Raw genomic sequence first — 11,949 nt, forward strand, 5'->3', positions numbered from 1 at the left:
AGACTCAGTATTTTTTGTTTTGATTGGAATTCCTTTCCTTTATGGAATACCATTCTGAACTTAATTAACTATTTTCATTTTCCCTTCTTTTTATCCCCCCGTCTTATCTTATATGGGGGATAGGCTTCCATACCATATATCTATATATGGAGTATACTTGATATATAAATAGATATAAATAGATTTAAATGAGAAACCCTTCTATATATTCTATATTATTAAAAAAAAAGTATAAAATATATAAAGAAAAAATGTTAAAAAATTCTTGTTGTCTTATCCGCATTAGACAAAATGAAGTAAAAAATAATTCAAAATTTAAGTATCTTTCAGTATCTAAGTATAAATACTAATAAAAAGAAGAAAGAAGGATTGATTTGCAGCAATAGATGTCTTTCACATACAACTAGAAAAAAGTAATTTCCTTTTTGAATGGCAGTTCCAAAAAAACGTACTTCAATGTCAAAAAAGCGTATTCGTAAAAATATTTGGAAGAAAAAGACTTATTTTTCCATAGTACAATCTTATTCTTTAGTAAAATCAAGATCATTTTCGAGCGGTAATGAGCATCCAAAACCAAAGGGTTTTTCTGGGCAACAAACAAATAATAAGATTTTGGAATAATATGAATTGACTTATCAAAAAAGAATTCCAATTATTTAATAATTTGGATTCTTCTTTGAATGTACTTTTATGTGTCGAATTACTCGGTACAATATTCTTAGAACAAAAAACCCCTCTTATCTTATATATACAAGAAAAAAAAAGTTTTGTTTGGTATACTGTGTGCTAAGTATTCTTTTCCTATCAATGAACTTTTCATAATTTTCCTAATAGAATCCTCATATTCTATTAGGAAAATTATGAAAAGTGGAGTATTCTTACAATAGGACTTACAACTTCCACCTATCTTCTCCAAAATCATAAGGTTAGTAAATCTTATTAATAAGAGCATAAAGACTTTCATTCTAGAAATTTTTAAAAAATCCAAAAAGCCTTTTCTATTTATCCATTTTATTTTAATTTCATCATTAAATAGAAACCCTTTTGGATTTTTTTCATTGTATTGAAAGAATTTTCAAAATGTAAAGGGGAAATTAATTAGAAAAAATTAGTTCTATAATTGCAAGTTAGAAAAAAGAAGTTCCAACTCTTTCAAGCAGTGTTTGTGTTTCTATTGGGCAAAGCAAGAGTTTATTGTAAAAAAAAAAAATGGAAACGATACTACCAAACGAAGTCTATTTTAATGAAAACTCTAATGTTCCTAAATTTTATGGACTTTCCCAATATCGACGATTCCCAAGATAATAGCTATTATTCTTTTAAGTTACCTATTATTTGAAGTTAGCCGCCATGGTGAAATTGGTAGACACGCTGCTCTTAGGAAGCAGTGCTCAAGCATCTCGGTTCGAATCCGAGTGGCGGCATTCTTGAAAAAGAATACAATAGATTAGAAATCAATTCGAAATTTACAATTTTGTAATGGGACCTTCCCCTTATGCTATTTGCAACTTTAGAACATATACTAACTCATATCTCTTTCTCAACGATTTCAATTGTGATTACGATTCATTTTATAACCTTATTAGTTCGTGAACTTGGAGGATTACGCGATTCGTCAGAAAAAGGAATGATAGTTACTTTTTTCTCTATAACAGGATTCTTAGTTTCTCGTTGGGCTTCCTCGGGACATTTTCCATTAAGTAATTTATATGAGTCATTGATCTTCCTTTCATGGGCCCTGTATATTCTTCATACCATTCCTAAAATACAGAACTCTAAAAATGATTTAAGCACAATAACTACGCCAAGTACTATTTTAACGCAAGGCTTTGCCACATCGGGTCTTTTAACTGAAATGCATCAATCCACGATACTAGTACCTGCTCTACAATCTCAGTGGTTAATGATGCATGTCAGTATGATGTTATTAAGCTATGCAACTCTTTTGTGCGGATCCTTATTATCTGCCGCTATTCTAATCATTAGATTTCGAAATAATTTCCATTTCTTTTCTAAAAAGAAAAAAAATGTTTTAAATAAAACATTTTTCTTTAGTGATATTAAATATTTTTATGCAAAAAGAAGTGCTTTAAAAAGAACCTCTGTCCCTTCATTTCCAAATTATTACAAATATCAATTAACGGAGCGTTTGGATTCTTGGAGTTATCGTGTCATTAGCCTAGGATTTACCCTTTTAACCGTAGGTATTCTTTGTGGAGCAGTATGGGCTAATGAGGCCTGGGGATCCTATTGGAATTGGGATCCTAAGGAAACTTGGGCATTTATTACTTGGACCATATTCGCAATTTATTTACATAGTAGAACAAATCCAAATTGGAAGGGTACGAATTCTGCACTTATAGCTTTGATAGGATTTCTTATAATTTGGATTTGTTATTTTGGTATAAATCTATTAGGAATAGGCTTACATAGTTATGGTTCGTTTACATTAACACCTAAATGATTACATAAAATAAAACCTTCATGAAATGAAGGTTTTTACTTTTATGTTTTATTTGAGAACCCCTTGAACGCCTTATCAAAGGGTTCTCAAAAATTCGAGATAGATCTAATTATACTTTTTTACTTATTTCTGCATTATATACTTTTTTACTTATTTCTGCATTAATAGAGCAGACGAGTAAAAAAAAGCAAACCTATTTAGGATAATAATTGGATAAGAGAGCCTCTACCCTGTCAACGGATAGGGAGAGAACAAAATCTGGATAAATACCAATTCCTATTACTGGTAAAAAGATACAGATTAAAATAAAGAGTTCTCGTGGTCCAGAATCCACAAAATTTGCGTTTGGAACATTAAATAGCTTGTATCCATAGAACATCTGGCGTAACATAGATAATAAATAAATAGGAGTTAATATCATTCCAATTGCCATTACAAAAGTAATTAGTGTTTTTGGCATTAACAGAAATTTTGGACTAGTAATTAGTCCAAAAAATACTACTAATTCTGCGACAAAACCACTCATTCCTGGTAAGGCAAGAGAAGCCATTGAAAAGCTACTAAACATGGTAAAAATTTTAGGCATTGGGATAGATATTCCCCCCAGTTCTTCGAGATAAACAAGACGCATTCTATCAGAAGCGGTTCCTGCCAAGAAAAAAAGTGTAGCACCAATAAATCCATGGGATAATATTTGTAAAATAGCTCCATTGAGTCCAATGTTGGTTATGGAACCAATTCCTATAATTATGAAACCCATGTGAGATACAGAGGAATAAGCTATTCTTTTTTTGAAATTTCGTTGACCAAGAGAAGTTGAAGCTGCATAGATTATTTGGATCGCTCCTATTATTACTAACCAGGGCGAAAATAGATAATGAGCATGAGGTAACAATTCCATGTTGATCCGAATCAATCCATATGCTCCCATCTTTAATAATATTCCCGCTAAAAGCATACATGTACTATAATGTGCTTCCCCATGGGTATCTGGTAACCACGTATGTAGGGGTATAATCGGCAATTTGACAGCATAAGCAATAAGGAAGCCAAAATATAAAAGTATTTCCAAGGTTGCAGGGTATGATTGATTAATTAATCTTTCCAAATCTAATCCTGGTTCGTTGGAACCATATAAGCCCATACCCAGAACTCCGATTAAGAAAAAAATGGAACCGCCTGCAGTATACAAAATAAACTTTGTAGCTGAATATAGACGCCTCTTCCCCCCCCACATGGATAAAAGTAAGTAAACAGGAATTAATTCTAACTCCCACATGATAAAAAAAAGTAAAAGGTCTCGCGAAGAAAATAATCCTATTTGACCACTATACATTGCGAGCATCAGGAAATAGAATAATCGCGAATTCCGTGTAATTGGCCAAGCTGCTAAAGTAGCTAAAGTAGTGATAAATCCTGTCAATAAAATAGATCCTAATGAAAGTCCATCGATTCCCAATCTCCAGTGGAAATCGAAGACATCTATCCATTTATAATCCTCCTTTAATTGGATTAAGGGATCCTCCAGTTGGAAATGATAACAGAACGCATAAGTCATTAGAAGGAATTCTAATAAACAAATAGATATAGTATACCACCTAACGACTTTGTTTCCCTTATGAGGTAAAAAGAAAATTAATGAACCTGCAAATATCGGCAAAACAACAAGTATTGTTAACCAAGGAAAATAACTCATGATAAAGTGATAAAGACAAGATACGTTTTGACCAGAAAAGCCCGTGCTCGATTATTTCGAGCACAGGCTTCTTCGGTAAAGAGGAATCAGACGATTCGAGTGAAGTTTTTTGTAACGTATCAATAAGATAGAGCCATGCTACGTGTTGTTTCAGGCCCTAAATAAACGCGGACACTTAAAAAATCTGTCGGGCAGGCAGATTCACATCTCTTACAACCCACACAATCTTCGGTTCTCGGCGCGGAAGCAATTTGCTTGGCTTTACATCCATCCCAGGGTATCATTTCTAATACATCTGTTGGACAAGCTCGTACACATTGAGTGCATCCTATACATGTATCGTAAATTTTTACGGAATGTGACATTGGATCTATAAATTTTTCTTTTCAACATAAAATTTTTCGATCTGGTAAAAATGAAATTAGTACTATAATGAGTCATATGTATTGTAGACACCAGACGAAGCAATGGTTTATCCAAACTTCAAAAAAAAAAATCTATTTTTTAATCTGTTTGTGAGAAAGCGTGAAGAGAGCCAAGAGACTTTAATTTTGGATTTCAACAATAAATAAGAAATAAGAAAGAATTTTACGAATTGTACAGACGAATTCGAATTAGCCAATAAATTGGCTATCGTCTTTTCAATATAAATTATTGCAATATTCAAATTGCAATATCAATGAATTACAAATACAAAAATTCATTTAAGTGAAAAAGAATACTATGCAATAATCTACTAAAAAAAATGGATATTCTCAAATAATACTAAGAAAATAGTATTGATTTCTATTTATTTTAATATGTGCGCCTTTGTTTAGAGGATTCTATGTCTAATTATTCAAAAGTCTAATTATTCAATAAATTAGATTGATTGATACGAGTGGATTTCCTATTACGATGGATGGAAGAAAGAATGGATAGTCCAATAGCGGCTTCAGCAGCTGCAAGGGCTATAACAAAAATTGCGAAAATATCTCCTTTTAATTGGCGACTATCAAATAGATCAGAAAATGTTACGAGATTTAGATTAATTGAATTCAGTATAAGTTCAAGACATATTAGAGCTCTAACCATGTTTCGGCTTGTGATCAATCCATAGATACCAATCGAAAATAAATAGACACTCAAAAAAAGTACATGCTCAAACATCATTAACTAACTCCTTATCAATCTCGATTCATTTCAATATGAGGGCAAGAATTGAACCGATTCAATTAATTACAATAGAACAATTACACAACAAAAGAAAAAAAAAAAAAAAAAAAAGGAGGTATTTGTTGGCAGTAGATGGATTTTACTAAATCAAAATTGTGATTCTTTAGTTATTTATTTTAGATTTGCAATTCTTATAATTTGTACTTTTTCTAAGTTTTCTTATTGCCGAGCCATAGTAATTGCACCTATTAAAGAAACTAGAAGAATTATGGAAATGAGTTCAAACGGAAGATAAAAATCGGTTGCTAAATGAATTCCAATTTGTTGAACATTATTTATGAGACCCTGTTCTACTATTTGGTTTGATCTTGTAGTCCAAAGAATTCCATACCACGACGTATCTGGGATAGTAGTCATTAGTGAAAAAACAATAGTTATACAAACGAGTGAAGTGAACCCATCTCCAATAGTCCAATAATTCTTATCTTTAGACCATTCTGAGCCATTTACGAACATTACAGCGAATATGATCAAGACATTTATGGCTCCCACATAAATAAGAAGTTGTGCGACAGCTACAAAGTAGGAATTTAATAAAAAATAGAATAAGGATATACAAACAAGAACTAATCCCAGCGAAAAGGCAGAATAAATGGGGTTGGTAAGTAATACTACTCCTAGACCCCCTAGTAGAAGAACAAATCCCCCAAATAGCATAAGAATCTCATGTATTGGTCCAGGTAAATCCATTATGGATAAAAAGAAATTAATAGTATAAAATTTTTCATGAACTGACTAAAACTAAAGGATTCAAGGAAGGAAAAAAGGATTAGGGTATTTTTTTGTGTATAAACTTATAGTTATAAATTATATTATATCACGAAAATCTAGTCTGATTTAAAATAAGAAATAATTTCCAATAAGCAGTAGTTTTTCGTTTTTCTTTATAGTTTAATTTTAAAGTTTAATAAAGAATTATTAGATTTTTATAACAGAAAGACAAAATCAAAGTTTAGTAATCAGTAATCGTTCTTGAATTCGAAGATTTTTCTTTGTTTATTTTACTTTCAGACGAATTCCTAATTGTTTGAATTGTGTAATCTCCCATTATGGAGATTGGTAACCGACTTAAAGCAATTTGATTGTAATTCAATTCATGACGATCATAGGTAGAAAGTTCATATTCTTCAGTCATTGATAAACAGCTTGTTGGACAGTACTCAACACAATTGCCACAAAATATACAAACTCCGAAATCAATACTATAATTAAGCAATTGTTTTCTTTTAATATCCTTTTCAAATCTCCAATCCACAACGGGTAAATCTATCGGACATACGCGAACACATACTTCACAAGCAATACATTTATCAAATTCAAAGTGGATTCGCCCTCGGAAACGCTCTGGTGTAATTGATTTTTCATAAGGGTAGTGAATCGTTATAGGTAAACGATTTGTGTGGGATAAGGTAGTTATGAAACTTTGACCTATGTACCTTGTAGCACGTATTGTTTGTTGACCATAACTCATGAACCCAGTTACCATAGGGAACATATTCATTCTAAATATCTATGAAAAAGATATGTTTCTTTCTCTTGTTTGAGAGAGCTTTTGTGTTGAAAATATTCTTACTATTATTGTATTATCTTATTTATAGTGAAACAAGTTGAGAAGAGGTTGTTAATAAGAGATTGCCCAGGGAAATAGGTAAAAGAAATTTCCATCCAAGATTTAATAACTGATCCATTCTCATCCTCGGTAAAGTCCATCTTATTGTGATAGAAATGAAGAGAAATAAATAAGCTTTAGTTAATGTAATAAATATACCCATTGTCATTTCCAAAATTCCAACTGCTTTATTCATTTGGAAAAAATCAAAAAAGGATATATAGGGAATAGATAAATTCCACCCGCCCAAGTAGAGAACTGTTACAAATAAAGAAGAAACTAATAAATTTAGGTAAGAAACAAGATAAAATAAACCATATTTGATACCGGAATATTCAGTTTGGTAACCTGCTACTAATTCTTCCTCCGCTTCTGGTAAATCAAAGGGTAATCTTTCACATTCTGCCAAAGAAGAAATTAAAAAAACCAGAAAACCTATAGGCTGACGCCAAATATTCCATCCAAAAAAACCGTATTTTGACTGTGCTTCAACTATATCAACTGTACTTGAACTGTTAGATAATCATAGTCGGTGATAACATCACAGTTCCCACCGCTATTTCAAAACCGTACATGAAACCTTAGCTTCATACGGCTTCTCTATGATCAGAAAAAGGAAAGGACTGTTTTGTTCCTAGCCCCGGGGGCGTAGATAGAATTAGATAAAATAAAATAGATTTGAAAGTCCTAAATTAGACCAAAGGAATTCCGTCTGCTAGAATAAGAAAAAGCGCTTCCGAATTGATCTCATCCTTTATAATATAATGAAAATTTTTCTTTGTTCAGTAATAACTTAATCTTGGAATAAAACACTTGTTACTTGTTATAGGAATTCAATTAATAAATGGAAAGAGTTGGGTATTAGTTCATGAGCAATTCTGCATGAATATGGATAGAGGAAGGAAATAATGAAAATTTTTTCTAGTGCACTCCATATCTTTTTTACTATTCTTCTTTCCCCAGGGAGGGGGTATTTAAAAAGAAAAAATGGATAAAGGGTTAATTCGTTCTTGATAGCCATTTCCTTAACAAGTGAATGGGAACATACTCTGGATCGGAATCCGAAGAAAGTACTACTTGATAATTTCTACAAATTGCAAGTCCTTATTATGATTCCTTTTATGGGCAAAAATCTCTAATGTTTTAGATTTTCCATTACTAATCCTTTATGTACTTTAGTGTTCCTAACCCTTCACTAACTTTTGGTGGATTCTTCTTATGGATTATTAAGTTATAGTAATAACTAGGAGTATTCTAGTAATGGAATTCCATATCGTGAATCCTTTATTCTTGGCCGCTTCAAGATATGATGACTAATTAAAAAATATCAACCTTGGGATAAAGAGTTTACACTGCTTATGTTTACTTCCACTTTTTTCTTGTACGTAGGAAATGAGATTTTTTCTTTTTACTACAAATTTATAAGCTGTTTTGTTTCACTCATATAGCTATCTAGTTTAACTTACCAACCCAAATACTAAATAAGAAAAGGAATATAAATAGTTAATGGATTTTATAGGAAAAAGATCTATTTTAACGAATCACACGTAGAGATATTGCTAGCACACAAAAAGTTAATGGTATTTCATAACTAATGGATTGAGCAGCAGCTCGTAGACCGCCTGAAAAAGAATATTTATTATTTGAGCTATATCCTGCCATAAGAAGACCAATAGGAGCTATACTTGAAATGGCAATCCATAAAAAAACACCAATACTAAGATCGGCTAAAACAAAATGATATCCCAAAGGGATAACTAAAAAACTTAATAAAACTGATATGACTGCTATAGAGGGTCCAATGCTAAATAAAGAAATATCTCCTCGGGATGGCAGAATATCTTCTTTAAAAAGTAGCTTAGTCCCATCTGCTATAGCTTGAAGCAGGCCCAGGGGGCCAGCATATTCAGGACCAATACGTTGTTGTATCGACGCAGATATTTCTCTTTCTAACCACACAATTACGAGTACCTCTATTGTTATTCCCAAAAGGAGGGTCAAAATGGGTAGAATCGATATCAGTCCATAGACTTCTTTTAATAATTCCAATTTCGAAAAAGAATTGATAGTTTCTACCTCTACCCTATCTATTATCATTTCAACGATCAACTTCCCCCATAATGATATCTATACTACCTAATATCGTCATGATATCAGCCAATTTCATTTTTTTAACTAGCTGAGGAAGAATTTGCAAATTAATAAACCCGGGTGGACGGATTTTCCATCTCCAGGGGAAAAGGCTATCATCTCCTACTAGATAAATCCCTAATTCACCTTTTGGGGCTTCTACTCTTACATAAAGCTCTTGTCTTGACAATTCAAAATTGGGCGAAGGTTTTTTACCAAGAAATTTATACTCAAAATCATTCCATTCAGAATTATTTTCTTTCTTAAAGCGTCGGACTTCTAAATTTTCATAAGGTCCTCCAGGAATTTTTTCTACAGCTTGTTGAATTATTTTGATGGATTCCCTCATTTCACCAATTCGTACTAAATAGCGAGCTAACGAATCCCCTTCTTTTTGCCATTGGACTTTCCAATCAAATTGGTTGTAAGACTCATAAGGATCTACTTTACGAAGATCCCATTGTATTCCAGAAGCTCGTAACATCGGTCCCGATAAGCCCCAATTTACTGCTTCTTCTCCGCTAATAAAACCTACTCCTTCAACTCGCTCTAAAAAAATTGGATTCTGTGTAATAAGTTGTTGATATTCAACAACTCCGCGTAAAAAATAATCACAGAAATCTAAACATTTATCGATCCATCCATAAGGTAGATCGGCGGCTACTCCTCCGATGCGAAAGTAATTGTGCATCATTCGCATACCTGTAGCAGCTTCAAATAGATCATATATTAATTCTCTCTCTCTAAAAATATAGAAAAAAGGAGTCTGTGCGCCGAGATCCGCCATAAAAGGTCCAAGCCATAGCAAGTGAGAAGCTATCCGGCTTAATTCTAACATAATTACCCTAATATAGCTGGCTCTTTGTGGTATTTGAATATTCTCCAAGAATTCTGGTGCATTTACTGTTATTGCTTCTGTAAACATAGTAGCTAAATAATCCCACCTTGTTACATAAGGTAAGTATTGTATAATAGTTCGGTTTTCCGCGATTTTTTCCATTCCTCTGTGTAAATACCCTAATATGGGTTCACAATCAATAACATCCTCACCATCGAGAGTAACGATCAGTCGAAGAACACCATGCATTGATGGGTGTTGAGGGCCCATATTGACTATCATGAGATCTTTTCTTGTAAGCGGTAGACTCATATCCTTTCTTCCTTAATTCATTATTCCATGAAAATGGATTATTCCATGAATTCCTCAAAGCGAGGCTCATCAAAATGAAAAATCTAAGACTACTATAAGACTACTAAAAAAATAATAAAACAAGAAAAAAATTTGAACGATTAAATTACTGCTCCCGAATATTCAACTGACCGATTAATTTCTTATAACGTACTCTATTTTTCTTTGCCAAATAAGCCAGCAAACGTCGACGTTTTCCCAAAAGTCTTCGTAGACCTCTTTCCGATGAAAAATCTTTTTTGTGTAATTCCAAATGTGAAGCAAGTCTCCGTATCTTATTGGTGAAACTGAATACTTGAAATTCAACAGAACCCCTGTTTTCTTCTTTTTCTTCTTTAACCATAAATCCAAAAATTTTTCTACCTCCTTTCTTTTTCATGTATTTTTCTGATCAGGAAAAATACAAAATTATGTCAGTTATTTTGAAGTTATTCTAATCTCGTACACACACAAATTTGCAATTATTCATCTACTACTGGAATTTGGATTTATTTTATCGATGCAAATTGGATTTGGATAGAAGGGTACATTCTTTCTAATATTTTAGATAGAAGAAATGTTTCTTCTATCTAAAATATTAGAAAGAATTTTGCTGATTTATTTATTGCTATATGCAATTTATGGAATTGATACACCATTTAATTGATATCATTTAGCAAAATGAAACACAGCATATGCATCCATCTTTTGGCTCGAGAATTTCACGGGATAGAGATATGGTATAAGAAATAGACTATTAAGTAACTCTAAATGAATTGTGGATACATCTGTATCCTTAACATACTGAAACGATTGTCATTATTCGTATCAAACCAATAGCGATTCATACAAGCTAAATCTTCTAATCAATGGTGGGCCAATAATGAATTTTTTTGCATATGTATTAAGACGCTTGGCCTGATTTCGAAATTGTCCAGAGTTTTATATGTTGTTTTCATTGCAAAATGATGGGTCTCCTTCCATAACTTTCCAATTACGAGTACGAGAATTGAAAGACATGAAAATTCTCAATTCTCTACGGCGTCTAGTAGATAGAAACAAGAAAATCAGAAGAATCTTTCTCTCTATTCACTATCATTCCGCGTCTTCGACTTCTATTAGTTTCTTTTCTTCTTTAATGCAATAGCTATAGTTTGATATAAGAATCCATTTCTCAAAGTAATGGAAACCATTCTCTTATAGGAAATGGTTCGAAAATCGCTATTCCACCTTTTAGGTATCGTGAAAAGTGATACCTGTGAAGATCGTGCATTTCAGTCAAATTCAGATCCGTTTTTCGAGTCCATGATATAATATAACCAAATTGGATAGATCTTCCACCTGTTTAGCTAAGAAAGAATAGATACAGAGGTGGATAATAGATCGATATGAAGATCATGAGCTGCCCCATAATGAAATCGCCAGTAGTCGCGAATATCTCCTTCTTCCCTAATCCAAGATTGGAGAAAGAAGATCTAAGAGGGACCTATGGAGAATGTAGTCAGAAATCCATAATAGAGTCCGACCACAACGACCGAATTAATTATCCTCATCGAGAAACTTAGACTACTAAATAGAAAAGATTTGAAAATCATGGCATGGGTCTCCTTTTTTTCTTTCTTTAGAGTTTTCTATATGCACAATTTCTCGATGTTTCGATGAGAATT

General features: G+C 32.5%; 1 non-coding gene across 1 annotated transcript; it reads left to right on the top strand.

The window, feature by feature from the left end:
- The first annotated feature begins 1,344 nt into the window (after window positions 1-1,344).
- TRNAL-UAG (transfer RNA leucine (anticodon UAG)) lies at window positions 1,345-1,424 on the top strand. Its single transcript has one exon. It is a non-coding gene; the product is annotated as a tRNA-Leu (tRNA).
- Window positions 1,425-11,949: the final 10,525 nt, after the last annotated feature.

This window comes from Triticum urartu, unplaced genomic scaffold (assembly GCF_056163025.1).
Source record: "Triticum urartu cultivar PI428250 unplaced genomic scaffold, HENAU_Tu73 scaffold1289, whole genome shotgun sequence".
NCBI classification, from domain to species: Eukaryota; Viridiplantae; Streptophyta; class Magnoliopsida; order Poales; family Poaceae; genus Triticum; species Triticum urartu.